We start from the raw sequence: 14,566 nt of genomic DNA, 5'->3' as shown, positions 1-14,566 counted from the left end.
ACCCAACAGATGAGTTGTGGGCCACATGGTAACTTAATTCTTAATTTTTTGAAGAGCCCTTATACTGTTTCCATAGTGGCTGTACCAGTTTATATTCCCACCAGCAGTGAATTTGGGTGGTGGTCACACAATGTAATATACTGATTTGTCAGAATTATGCACTTCATATCCATATAATTTTATCAACCAATGTCACCCTGATAAATTTGATTTTAAAAAGTGGCAATACCTGGTAAATAATTATTGCAGTGATGGAATATTTGTATAGCTTGTCTATTTCAATGTCAATCCCTTTGATGCGATATTGTGCCATCATTTTGCAAGACGTTGCCATTGGGAGAAACTGGATTAGGGTATATGGAAATTTATGTTTTATTTTTACAACTGAATATCAATATATGATTATTTCAAACTTAAAGTTTTATTTGAAAAGGGGAGTTTGGAAACACTGTAAATGATTATGCTTCTTCATCAGGGCAGGCGGTTTGTGTGGCAAAATGGAGGTAGATCTCCAAAATTTTGATTTTGAATAATGTTAAGAAAATTTTTTAAAAATATCTTTTCACTTGAGTAAAGTTTGTTCTAGACCTGTGGTCAGCAAATTGCGCCTCGCGAGCCACATGCAGCTCTTTGGCCCTTTGAGTGTGGCTCTTCTGCAAAATACCATGGCCTGGGTGAGTCTATTTTGAAGTGGCTTTAGAATAAGTTTAAGTTTAAGTTTAAAAAATTTGGCTAACAAAAGAAATTTCTATCGTTTTACTATTGATATTTGGCTCTGTTGACTAATGAGTTTGCTGACTACTGTTCTAGACTTTTGAGAGTACTCAAATCTATTTTTTTTCTAAACCTTATACTTTTGTTTTACCTTTCCTCAACATGAAATGCTAAGATCTTAAGGACAGAGCTTCAAATGTAGGCTTAGAGGACATTTTGGGGAAAAAAGAAGCATATATCATAACCTTCCTACTCAAACAAAAGTTTATTTTTTTTTTTTTAGAATTTTAAAATATTGTTGAAACGTTAATTTCAGGTATACAACATAGCAATCAGAAATGTATATACCTTATGAAGTAATCACCCTGATAAATCTAGTACCCATCACACACAATACATATTACAGTATTATTGACTATATTCCCTATATTGTACTTTACATCCCCATGACTATTCTTTTAACTGGAAATTTGTGTTACTTAATCCCTTCACCTTTTCCAGCTACCCCACCAGACTCCTCCCATTTGGCATTTTGTTCTCAGTATCTATGAGTTTGAGGAACCGCACTGCAATATACCAGGACATACTGTTTGTCTATGTTGCTTTTTTGTTTCGATGATGCCTACATTACAGAATAGGAAAATCACTTCATCACAGTCTTACACACAAAAGTATGAAAATAATAAAATATGATAGAAATGGACAGACTGTCAAAGAATAAGATAAAATCTGCTATACATAATGCTTTACAACGTTTAGTCTAATAAAAACCCAAGGAAGCTAAAGCATGCTGTAGGAGAAATTTGCTGTGTGTTGCTCACTGAAGGGAATGAAGGGATTTAAGATGGAGTTGGTGATTATGCTCTTTATGCATTTACCATAGAGATTCATGCTCCAAACATTAAAACTTTATGCCTTTAACATAGAGATTCATACACCAAAGATTAAACTTTCCTATTGCTTCCTGAACTGAGATGTTCTATTGTATATTAGCTTCAGCTTATTAAATGAAATCTATTGTGATGAAATGTATAAGTCAAATTTGATATCTCCTAGGCTAATGGAAAATATTTCTTTTAAAATATGTCAATTATTTCTGTGATATAATCCATTTATCAACAAGCAAATTTCTGAATTCATTTAAAATTTAGATCAGAAATTGACCTCCATAATTATACAAATATTTGAAAGTATCATTCCAAAGTGTTCTAAATATTCCAATGAATATTTTCTTTTAATATCATAAACTGTCTTCAGTATTAATGACCATGCCAGCATCATGTTTTTCAAATAATAACATCCACATTTAGATTACAAATAATTTATTAACATAAATAATTCCTATATAAATTGGTTTCTTATAGTTTTGTATATTCCTCCAATATTCAATAAATGTCCAATGATCATTGCAGCATGTAATGTATGAAAATGGCAGCAGAGTCCTCATGTTCATAAAAATTATTTTGCAGGGAGTTTGTATCCCTAACATGCAGATTATGCTATTAAGCAATTCCAAAAGAACACCTGTTTGTCCATGTAATTAATGTCCTTAATGAATCTATTTAGTGTTTAAGCTTTGGTAATGAATAACACATTTTCAAACATTTTCTCATAGTGAAAATTATTCTCTTGAGCTTATAGCTTCCTGTTGAAGGTAACTAAATCTCTTCAATACATTCTCTGAGGAGAATAAGCAGTAATCTCTTGGGAGACTCGCTGCTATTGTGAATTACTTGTATTGACACAATCCCATTTCTAAGCACTATTGTTCTGTAAATTCTCATTTGTGATTTTTATTAGTCATGAATAAATATTCGCTGTAAGACAGTACATTCAACACATGTAATTGAATACATAGCCATGCTGAAAACCAAGCTGAACAGAATGTCAAAACAGATCTAAATTTGATGCAATGTTAAATGTCACTTATTTTATGCTAGTAAACTGCTATATATTTAATTTGCTTTTATTTTTATAAGCCAACATTTTCCACTTAGACAAGATAATTTTTAAATCTTTTATTCAACTACAACAAATACTAAAGGCCCGATGTGCATGAAGATTCATGCAAGAATGAGCCTTCCTTCCCCTGGCTGCCGGCACTGCCTTCACTTGGGCCTGGAGCCACCTTTTCACCTTCCCATGATGCCCAGAGACCTGGAGCTGCTGGCGCAGTGCAGAACGCCTGTGTCATCACCATGGTGATGACACAAGCATCCCACCCCGCCCCCGGCTACTTGGTGCCTGCATATGCAAATTAACACGACATATCTCTGGGGGGTATTGTGAAGGTATGGTCAATTTTCATCTTTCTCTTTTATTAGTGTAGATGTTTGGATTGCAGTTCTTGATATCATAAAGAAACAGGGAGTTTGTATACCTAACATGAAGATTATACTATTAATTATATTGTATATCCTCTTATTTAAAATATCAAACATTTAATAAAGTGGCAATTCCTTGATACTGTTATTAATTTAAATTATGCATTTGAAAAGTCTGATGATTTAATACTAGCTATTTTGGGTAAATTTGTTCAATAACTCATATAAAAATGTGTAAAAGGATAAACTTTGGCAAAGTGGGATATATGTGCTCAATAAGTTGTTTATATATTATTGTTTTCTAGTTCTTTTTTGAATATTATAGAATATAATAATTCCTGCAATTCTTTTAGTGAGATTTTGACACAAAGAGTTAATTTCACTCTCTCACTTAGAACTAGAGAAGGCTGGAGAAACAAAATGTAGGTAAGTAGCCTGGTAGCATTGAGCATTGCTCAGTGGTTTAGTGTTGACCTATGAACCAGGGGGTCACAGTTCAATTCCTAGTCAGGATTGTGGGCTTGATCTCCAATAGAGGGTGTGCATGAGGCAGCCAATCAATGATTCTCTCTCATCCTTGATGTTTCTATCTCTTTTCCTCTCCATTCTTCTCTGAAATCAATAAAGATATATTTAAAAATAAATAAAAATATAGGTTAAGTAGTTAAAATAAAATTAATATATAGCAATTTATAATATTATATAAAAGGATTAAAAGCCTGTGAGAGTATATATTAGCAGACAAACTGGCATTTTCAAAATACATTTTCTATTTTCAATGTGGTTAGCAAGTTGAGAGAAATAAACATAGTTTTAATGTTTCAGTTTTTATGTGAAATAAAAGTAAAATGACATCTAACCCACCTAAGAGATTTTTTGAAAATATATATATTTTTACTGGTTTCAGAGAGGAAGGAAGAGGGAGAGAGAAATAGAAACATCAATAATGAGAAAGAATCATTGATCAGTTGCCTCCTGCATGCCCTCTACTGGAGATGGAGACCACAACCCAGGTATGTGCCCAGAGTAAGAATTGAACCATGACCTCCTGGTTCCTAGCAAAATGCTCAGCCACAGAGCTGTGCTGGCCAGGTCCACCGAAGAGTTTTCAGCAGGTATTAAAAACTTTGTTCTCTCATGTACATTACATTTTCTTAAAGAACAAGCTGTACTCGCAGTTGTAGAATGGGAGAGCTGAAATAGCTTTGACTTCTACAACTCAAATCTGGTGGGACATTTGGCTCAATGCGGAACAATTGCTGTCTGTATCATTAATGTTTTGACATGTACACAAAGGCAGGTAACTGTGCAGCACTGAGCAAAAGGATAATAAACTTCCAATGGCTGAGTTTTTCTCTTTGGTATGATCATAACAGACTTTGTTTAAGCCATTAAATGAGCAGTAAAGGCAGTCTCCAGAGGAAGAAATTAAATATCGGCACTTTGAAATAGGGAAGAGACTAAGGAAAGAAGATAACGGAGAGAAAATGAGAGCAAAGCTTCACAGTGACTCTCCAGCTCAGAATGGATTCAAATCTATTTCCTTCTATCTCTAAGGGTTTTACATATCATCCACGTATAAAACTACATTTTTATTTCAGCTCCATTGATCATGTTCTGTTTCTTGCAGATGAATGATTCATTTAAGAAAATCTTTCCCCAAAGTATTACATACATTAATAGATCTCTCTCTTTCTCTTTCTCTTCTCTTCCCACACCCCATTTTGAAATTACCAAAAGTCATCTAGATTGATTGAGAGTACCAAAGTTTTACCTTGTCAGTGGTTAAAAATCATAGTTCCATATTTTTATTTGTATGTCACAATAAATAAAAATAGCTATGAATTATAATATAGACTATCACATTAACTTATACTTTTTTATTTACAGTTTTAATATTGGAATTCATTTAAAATTTAGTGGTACAGATTTGAGAAGGACCACTTCAAAATGCATTTCTATTTCTATTTATTAGTAATTACTGGGGCTTAAAAAATCATAAAATTATAAAAATATAAAAATTACAAAAATATAAAATCCAAATTAACACTTGTGGCTGATTTTATAATTTTTACACTTAATTTACTTGAAAATTTGAAAATGAAATAAGTAGAAAGAAATGCTTTTTGCAAATGTGGGTATTATGTACATCAATGTATGTTTTTGGACTTTTGATGGCTCCATTAATTATTGCATTATTTTCCATATGAACAACTGTAAACTTATTTTTGTATATCACACGAAGCAATAATTCCACTATTGGAGTCTTATAACTTATGAAACTTCTGAACTTCATTACTAATGGATCCTCAAAGGGATGCTAATGTTTTTACAGTGGTACAGTAAAAAGTGTTCCAAGCACTGACTAGCTGTATACTTGGTAGTATATTTGCATATGAGATATCATAGAGCAGAGAAAATACAGATTTAAAATGCATCTAAAAATAAAATATAGTGATAATAAAAAAGAAAGTTGCAGTGGCTATACATTGTTTAGTGACATTTTTACTAAATGAGCAAAATTATAAACACAGAAACATAAATCTATTCATTCATATATGCATATGTATAAATCTATGCATAGGCATATGTACCGAGCATTTTAGGAAACATAAATGCATGAGTAAGCATTTTTTAAAATTCTAAAAAAATTATGTGTACACATATATTCAGGCTACTGGTTAAAATAATATATGGATAGCATTAGTAAAGCTAAATTCTTAATAAAATACACAGGAAGAAAAAAAACTAGTTATCATTATAAAATTATCAGGAAAATAAATAAGTTTTTCTATGAAAAATAATAAGCAAAAGTATTTCAAATACATTTTTACAAAATAATTGTTTTATAGCCATACCCTGCATTATTTATTCATTATTAGTTACTCTTTTTATGTAACATTTTCACAAATTATAACATTTTAATAATATACCATTTATTCTATTCATTTAACCTTTGCTATTGAGTAAGAGATAAATAAATATCTGATTTGAGAATGTTAATTTGTAACTTCATCTGAGAATCTTTTTACTTTTTTGCTGCATTTTTCCACATTGTACAATTATGGGCACTCAATATAAATTAACTAATTATCAAAGTGTTCTCTTTGCAATTAATATAACAAAGCAAAAGTTTTTATCTTAAATATTTTGGATGGCACTTGCTTTAAATTTTTACAGTTCCCAGATTTTATTATAAATGGGAAGGTGAACAAATAGTTTAAGTTCACTTTTTATTATTAAATGAGATAATTTTTCAAAGGCTTAATTCTAGGAAGATGATAACATCAAAAGTATAGATGTATAATTTTATATTACATACAATGTATTTGGTCCTTGAAGAATGCAAGTTTGAACTGTGTGGGCCCGCTTATACTAGACTATATAGTGCCACACACTTTATTCCACCCAATAGATAAAGACTGAAGTCTAAATTCCAAATAATATTTACATATTTTCCGTGTATATCCTTGCAGATGAATGGGAACACCTGTATCTTTAATTTTTTTTTTTTTTTTTTTTGTGGTGGTGTTCTGAATGTAATGTTCCCTGTTCTAATTTGTTTTGGTTATTATACAATTAGCAAAACAGCTTACATTTGTATTTATTTTCTACTCCATACCTCTAATTTATTAGAGAAAATATATTAGGTGGTAATACCCAGAATAAATTGAAAAACAATATAAATACTACACAAATATAATTTTAATAAACATTGTAAACAAATAAAATATAATTTAATTTAAAAATTAAACTTTAACAAATGTTTAGGTAGCTCACAAGAAAGTAGGTAAAATAAAACAGGAACAAAAACTACAACAGAAAAACAAAAATAAAATGGCAAATTAAACCCTAGATAAAATTATTTATTAATGTAAATCATTAAATGTAAATATTTAAATACAACAGTTAAAAGACAAAAATGATCAAAAAAACGGTTTGGTTCAGTGGATAGAGCCTTGGCCTGAGGACTGAAGGGTCCCAGCTTTGATTCCAGTTAAGGACATGTACCTTGGTTGCAAGCACATCCTCAGTAGGGGGTGTGCAGGAAGCAGCTGATCGATGGTTCTCTCTCATCGATGTTTCTAACTCTCTGTCCTTCTCCCTTCTTCTCTATAAAAAAATCAATAAAATATATTTAAAAAGAGAAAGAAATTGGTAGAGTCCATTTAAATATATGATCAAACTATCTGTTCATTAAATAAATTAACTTCAAATATAAGGACATAATCAGATTATAAGTAAAATAATAGAAATAGTACATCATGAAAATATTAATTAAAAAAAAAGAATAGGTGGCAGTCAAATTAAGTAGTATTCAGAGCAAATAAGATTGCCATAGGCATTAAGGAGTATAATATTACTAGAGACCTGGTGCATGAAATTTGTGCACCGGAGGGTGTTGTTGTGCGGTCAAACCCTGGGTTCAAAATAAGACCAACGGAGGCTGATGGTTTATTAAACAAAGCAGGCAAAGATTTATTGAAATATCTGGCCAGGACAGCAGCAAGAGCACCACACGCAGGCGGACTCCACATGACTGCACTGCTTTAGTGTCAGGTAATTCTTTTTAAAGTTTCTGAGAAGGAAAACCCCTATTTTGCAATAAACTGTTGTTTGGAATTTTCTGCTGTTCTTCCTAGACAAAATGTTGCTGTCTGACCTTGTGGGCCAGAGACCAGATATGCCCACAATCTCAATACCATGCCAGGTGCATTTTTTCTATTGGATAGAACTGTATTGTTTTCAAGGCCAGCATCGAGATAACCACTAAGTGCACATAGGGCTGGCTCTTTAATAAAAAAAAGGAAGTTCTGCCTGTAACCTTGCTTAGAATTTGAATTCATCCTCCCTAAGTCCATCTAGCAATGAACAAAGCAAGTCTCTCCAAACTCTCCTCCTGCACTGTCCGACCGCTGGGGAACTCCCCAACAGTTCAAACCACAGGAATTTTCCTTTGTTCTAAATTCTAAATCCTAAAGACTATATTCTAAAAACTGGGGTCAGCCAGCAGGGTCATTCCCAGTCACATCCTGCTGGACATTGGAATGTGGCCCCATCTTGCAGAAGCAGAACTCAGTGGTTAATCTCCAAAGGTTATGGTCCCAGGCACAGGAAAATTGCCTTAGCAGGTTTAATATTCAAACAGCAGTTTTTACCAAAGTATGGTTGCCACTATATTTCATGTGTGTGTCCCTCAGTCCAGCCTGCACCCTCTCCAATCTGGACCTCTTAAGAGATGTCTGACTCCCCATCGGGATCAGGCCTAAATGGGCAGTCAGACATCCCTCTCACAATCCACGATTGCTGGCTCCCAACTTCTCATCTGCCTGCCTGTCTGATTGCCCCTTACTGCTTCTGCCTGCCAGCCTGATCACCCTCTAACCACTCCCCTGCCAGCCTGATCAATGTTTAACTGCTACCCTGCTGGCCTGGTTGTCCCTAACTATCCACCCCAGCAGGCCCGGTTGCCCCCAGCTTTCCTTCCCGGCAAGCCTGGGTCACCCCCATCTGCCCTCTCCTGAAAGATTAATCATCCACAACTGCCTTCCCCTGCTGGCCATCTTGGGTCCACATGGGGGTGGCACCATCTTATGTGTTAGAGTGATGATCAATTTGCATATTACCTCTTTATTATATAGGATGATACAAAGAACAATCTTTCAATAAGGTATGAAAGTGTATGCAATAAATGATACACCTGCAAATATAGAAAACAATTTTATACTAGTTTTATACTATTTAGCATAGATAATTATGAAGTTTAAATATGATTAATGATTAAATTCTGAATAATTGTACACTTATATAATTTTCCTGGTAGGGTCACTATGTGATGATACTGTTATTTTATCCTTGGTACTTGATGTTCTTAAGAATAATAAGAGCAAAACAACATTTTCTAGGATTAAGCTGTTACCTGATCTACAGTAGTTGCAAAATTCATGGACAGTTGGAAAGCTTTTCAGTAAAGGTAACAACTTCAGAAAATGATATAAAAGAAGTACTTTTAACAGCTGAAAGCATTGGCCACATGGAACAAAAAATTGAATAGTGAGGGTTCTGTGTGATGTTTATATTGAAGTTCTATTCTTTTGTGCCTCATCACAGATCAAATGTGATGAGGCACTTATTACTAAATAAAAGGATATGGGGCTTTCACTTTCACAAATCAAAGAATGCAATTGCTCTTCCTTTTATAAGTACTATGAGGGATTAAAGATTTATATTTTTTTTAATAAAGCAACATCTTAACTTCTGCCACCAACTATGAATTGATTGCAAGATGTTAGTGGCCTACATAGAAAACACTTCTTCTAAAAGGCACCTAAAGTTGCCACATTATTGTCACATCCCATTTTGCCACCAAAGACTACATGATGGGGTTCTCTTGCATAATATCTGTAACAATTTCTTCTCTTAGGTTTAAACTTTCAAACCTTAGAGTAGATAGTTTATATATGGTTCCTTTAATCCACAATAAACATTACTAACTGTGAAACATATCTGTAAAATATCAATATTTTTCCCTACCTCACCTTCACTGTCTTGCATCTTCTCTAACCGCCCTGATGATCTTTGAACACACCAAATTTATTTGTATTTTAGGGATTTTGCACAGCTTTTTTTCTCTTCACTTAAAATTGCTTATGCCAAGATTGTCATGTGGCCAACACTCTCACTTATTTAAATCTTTTTTTCAATTATTTTTTTAGGGCTCAAATAGCACTCTACTTCCAATACTCTATTTATCACTGCAATTTACTCCTGTGTCTAATATTCCTGAACTCTCTTTATATCTTTTCTTACAAAATAGTATCTTCAAATTATATCCAATTGATTATGTCCAGTTACTACTTATTACATATTTCCCACTAGTGGGAGATAAACTCCATGAAGGCAGCCATGCTTGTCTTGTTCACAAGTACAGGCTGAGTTCCTTCCATAGTTCCTGGCATACAGTGGGTACTCACAAAATATTGTTTGAATTAATGCTGCTGTAAACGATAATACATTTATTTGTATGTACTATCGGAAAAGGCTTCATTTAGGTTTCCACTTCTTATTTTGCATAACTTGCACCCATCACCTGTCATAATGTCTTGTTCTATAAAATAATAATGTTTTATGCTTTCTTTTCTTTTACCTGACTTAAATTTTGTTACTTGTTTTTCTACAAACTTTTTTTTTTTAAAAAAAAGAGTAACATTGCTCTCTAAAATATACATAATATTAATACGTTGAAGTCACTTACAATTTATATTACAACTTCTTATGCTCTTAAAAATGTTAGGGCTGTATATTCTAAGATTGTGAGTTTATTTACAGATGTAAGGGTTGAGAGGTCTGAGGCACTTTACATACTTATATATAATGCAAGTATTGTTAATATATTATTATACTATATAAGTATATATACATATATTGGTAATATTAACATATATATTAAAGTATACTCATAGGAAAACCATTTTATCTGTAGTATTATGCTGGGTATCTAGTTGAGAAGAAATCTGCAAGTATGCTTCCATTCATAAATTCAATATAAGTGTATTGAGTACCTACAAAGTAGCAGATATTGGTCTATGGTATAAGGATTTAGAAGAATATAAGACAAGAAGGATTGGATTCTGCATGAAACTTTTATTTGGAAGTTTTAAAATAAAATTATTTACAAAAGAATGGAAATTTTATTACAATGAAATAAAAAATAAAATAGGAATAATCAATTGTTACATTTTTTTTCAAAGTAGAAATGGCTAACACTTCATTTACATCCACCTAAGGGAATACACTATTAATAGATGGGTTTAATGTAAAATATTAAATATATATGCACATTTTGTTACAGTAAAACGACATAATGTGTTTAGGTCTTTGCAGTTATTCTAGTTCCTGTTTACAAACTTAAACTTTTTTTTCTGAGACTTCAGAATTATGCTGCCTACTGCTCAATGCTTAAAAGCAGTTGTTTCATATATTTTGTTTAGTTTATATTGATTTACATATGGAAGGTTATTCCAGTATTAATTATTCCATCATAGTGAGAAGTGGACTTATATGTAAAGCCATGTAAAGTACATATCATTTCATAGGAAGGTCTGAGACAGGACAGATCCCCAGTAACAAAGACCATGTGACAAGTGGTTGAACCTGTACAGACAAACAATGCTTAGTACTTACTTGAAATAGGATAATAGTTTTAAAAATGAAAATATTAGAATATTCAATATTATAACATTAAAATATAATATAAATTTTCATTTCCTGTATATTTCAGAATTTCTGAAGAGCATAACTTTAGAGATTTTTAAATGCCTAGAGAAGACCGTGCTGTCATAACACCATTTATCATAACATAGACGAACTAACTTTAAACCCAACTCATCACATGAGAGATCTAAAGTCCCCTTGGGTTCCAAACTGGTAAAAATGTTTCCTCCTTCTTGATGTATTCCTTGAATCTATATATTGCTATTTCTCTTTGCAGATTAATTAGAGAAGTAAGATCTACAAAGGCCCAGAGGTCAAATCAATGAAATAAGAACACTAATTTGTTTCACTGTGCCATATGGGTGAGTCATGATTAAGAGCAAGAAAATTACGGTTGAAACTATTCCCAGTGACAGTTTAACACCCAGAGGATTAAAACTTTAGATAAGACACTCTACAAAAGTAAGCAAATGATCTGGTCATTGAATAGTACATATAAGGTTGTAGGCTACAGGTATTGGCAAATGAATGGATGAGCCCACTAGTTTCTGAGAAATCACAGATCAGATACTATCACATTGCCCAATTCATAGTAGTCATGCAATACAGTGTTACTGATTATGAAATGAATGTAATTCTCTAGTCTAAAAAAACAAAGGACCAATGAGGGATATAAATCATAGTGTTTATAGTGTGCCATCTTGTGGCTATGGGCGCTGCCATCTTTGTGACAGAGTGATGGTTAATTTGCATATTATCCTCTTATGGGATAGGAGATATATCTCCAAAGTACAAGAAAAAAAATATTCATTTCTTAGTTATAACATCAGTTGTCTGGTAGTCTGTGGTAGTGTTAAAGTGAATAAAACACAGAACTTCTTTAAGTATTCTCCAAAATATGTACACTTTTTATAATTTGCTTTTCTACTCTCTTTTCCTTATATACTGACCTAGGGCAACATATTTTTATTGCCTAACTTCATATTTATATTCTTGTATAATTCAGGAGACAAAGAGATGGACTATACACATTTTAAGATACATTTGTATCATATTTCCAAGAATGAAAGAGAAAACCAAATTATGGAAATGGCAGAGAAACTAAACCTTTTCAACTATATTCAGATCCTCATATAAGCTTTTATTTTTAGCTAAGTGAAATGAATTTTTATGTTAAAATTTCAAAATTTGAAATTAAACACCAACACTATTATAATATCATTTGAAATACACCAGATGCTTATTTTGATAGTTTTATTTAAACTTGATTACTCATGGACATTATAACTTTCTAATTTGACTTTCAATGAACTGCAAAATTCCCATAGAGATATTTCAAATTGACAAGTCAACTTTTTTCTAGATATCTTATCACACACAGTACAGCAACTGAAAGCACAGATATTTAATATATTAATCCCTCTACAACTGTTCAGCCTATACAGTACTTGTTACAGAGAAGAATGTTAGAGGAACTGAGGAAGAATTTAGAGAACTAGAATGGGACATCATTTGGCCTAGGACAGTGGTCAGCAAACTGTGGCTCAAGAGCCACATGCAGCTCTTTGGCCCCTTGAGTTTTTAGCAAAGGCCAGCTTAGGAGTACCCTAATTAACTGAATAGCAATGTACCTACTTATATAGTTTAAGTTTTAAAAATTTGGGTCTCAAAAGAAATTTCAGCCGAAACTGGTTTTGCTCAGTGGATAGAGAGTCAGCCTGCGAACTGAAGGGTCCCAGGTTCGATTCCTATCAAGGGTATGTACCTTGGTTGCGGGCACATCCCTAGTGAGAGGTGTGCAAGAGGCAGCTGATCAATGATTCTCTCTCATCGATGTTTCAAACTCTGTAAAAAAAAAATCAATAAAATGTATTAAAAAAAAGAAAAAGAAATTTCAACCATTGAACTATTACATTCACAGATTCAGTTTGATACACATATTATGGAACTCTGGAACCTAATGAATGATAGCTTGCAAGTTTTAAGGGAATTCTGGTAAATTTGGACAATTTCAGCTTTTAGCTTAGCAGTGAATACTTATAATGTGTTCTCCAACCCTGGGGCAGGCAGCTCCACATAATTGCCTGGAGCAGCTTGCTCACAGGTTGAGAAAACCAGCATGGGCAATAAGGAGACTGTTCTCTAAGTACTGAGGGTGCTCTGATGCCTGATTGGTACCTCTGATCTCAGGGGTGCAGACAAAAGGGCAGGGGCAGTTATTGCTGCATCTTTCCTTTTAATTGCAAGCTCCTCTCCCCCACCCACCTCCAGACAGCTGAAGTGACATTCTGGGGATTTATAAGGCTAGTGTCTTTTCACTCTTTATTTTCTTTTCTGTCTTTTTTTTTTTGGAGTTGGGCATTAAAGAAGAGAATATTCCAAAGCAACCACTTATAAGGGAGATATTAGAAAAACTACATGGAAACCAGGGAAAAGTGCAGGCTCTGTAAAGACCTGAAGGTGCCATAAGTCTTTACCATAGCTGATTTTTAGCCCAGAGGCAACCTACATCAATAAAAACAATACATAACAAAAGCCAGCAAACCCTAAGGAGGGGAGACTATCTGCTTTCCAGAAATACCATATCATTAAGTTCAAACGTCTAAATTTTAATAAAAAGCATAAGACATATAAAGAAACAGTAAAGTATGTACTATTCAAAGGTAAAAAAAAATGAACCAAGATAAATTGTATATAAGAAAAACTTGATAGCAGAGCTTCTAGATAGACCTTAAAACAACTATCAATATTATAAAGATGTTCAAAGGACTAACAGAAAACCTGGAGAATGTCAAGAAAGCAATTATGAACAAAATAGATATATATAATGATTGATAGATAGATGGATAGATAGATAGATGATAGACAGATAGAGAGGCCAGATTATTATGATCTCTGAACACATAATAATCTGGCCACTCAGTATATTTGTATCTCAAATGGGTACCAAAAGTATTCTAGACTTTTGCTGGAGATCAACCACCTATTTGCCCTGAGCTTTCTATTAGCCAGTGCAAAGGGGAAAACTGATCAGGTGCATGATTTTTAGTATCTTTGATATCAAATAAAAGAGGTACTCAAGAGAAGTACACTGAGTGGCCAGATTATTATGCATTCAGAGATCATAGTAATCTGGCCACTCAATGTATATGTTTGTTCAAATGGATGTATTCATACATACATATAGTCACTTTGTGATCATAGTTTTCAATAATGATAAAGAGACAACACTTTTAACTGAAATGGAGAATATTTTTCGATATACATTTGACTTGCAAATCTCTTATCATCCAAATAATCATTTTTCTATGTGA

Source organism: Pipistrellus hanaki, assembly GCF_964339955.1.
Source record: "Pipistrellus hanaki genome assembly, chromosome: 3".
Lineage (NCBI taxonomy): Eukaryota > Metazoa > Chordata > Mammalia > Chiroptera > Vespertilionidae > Pipistrellus > Pipistrellus hanaki.
The sequence above is the reverse complement of the archived record's forward strand: the minus strand, read 5'-3'. Positions refer to the sequence as shown.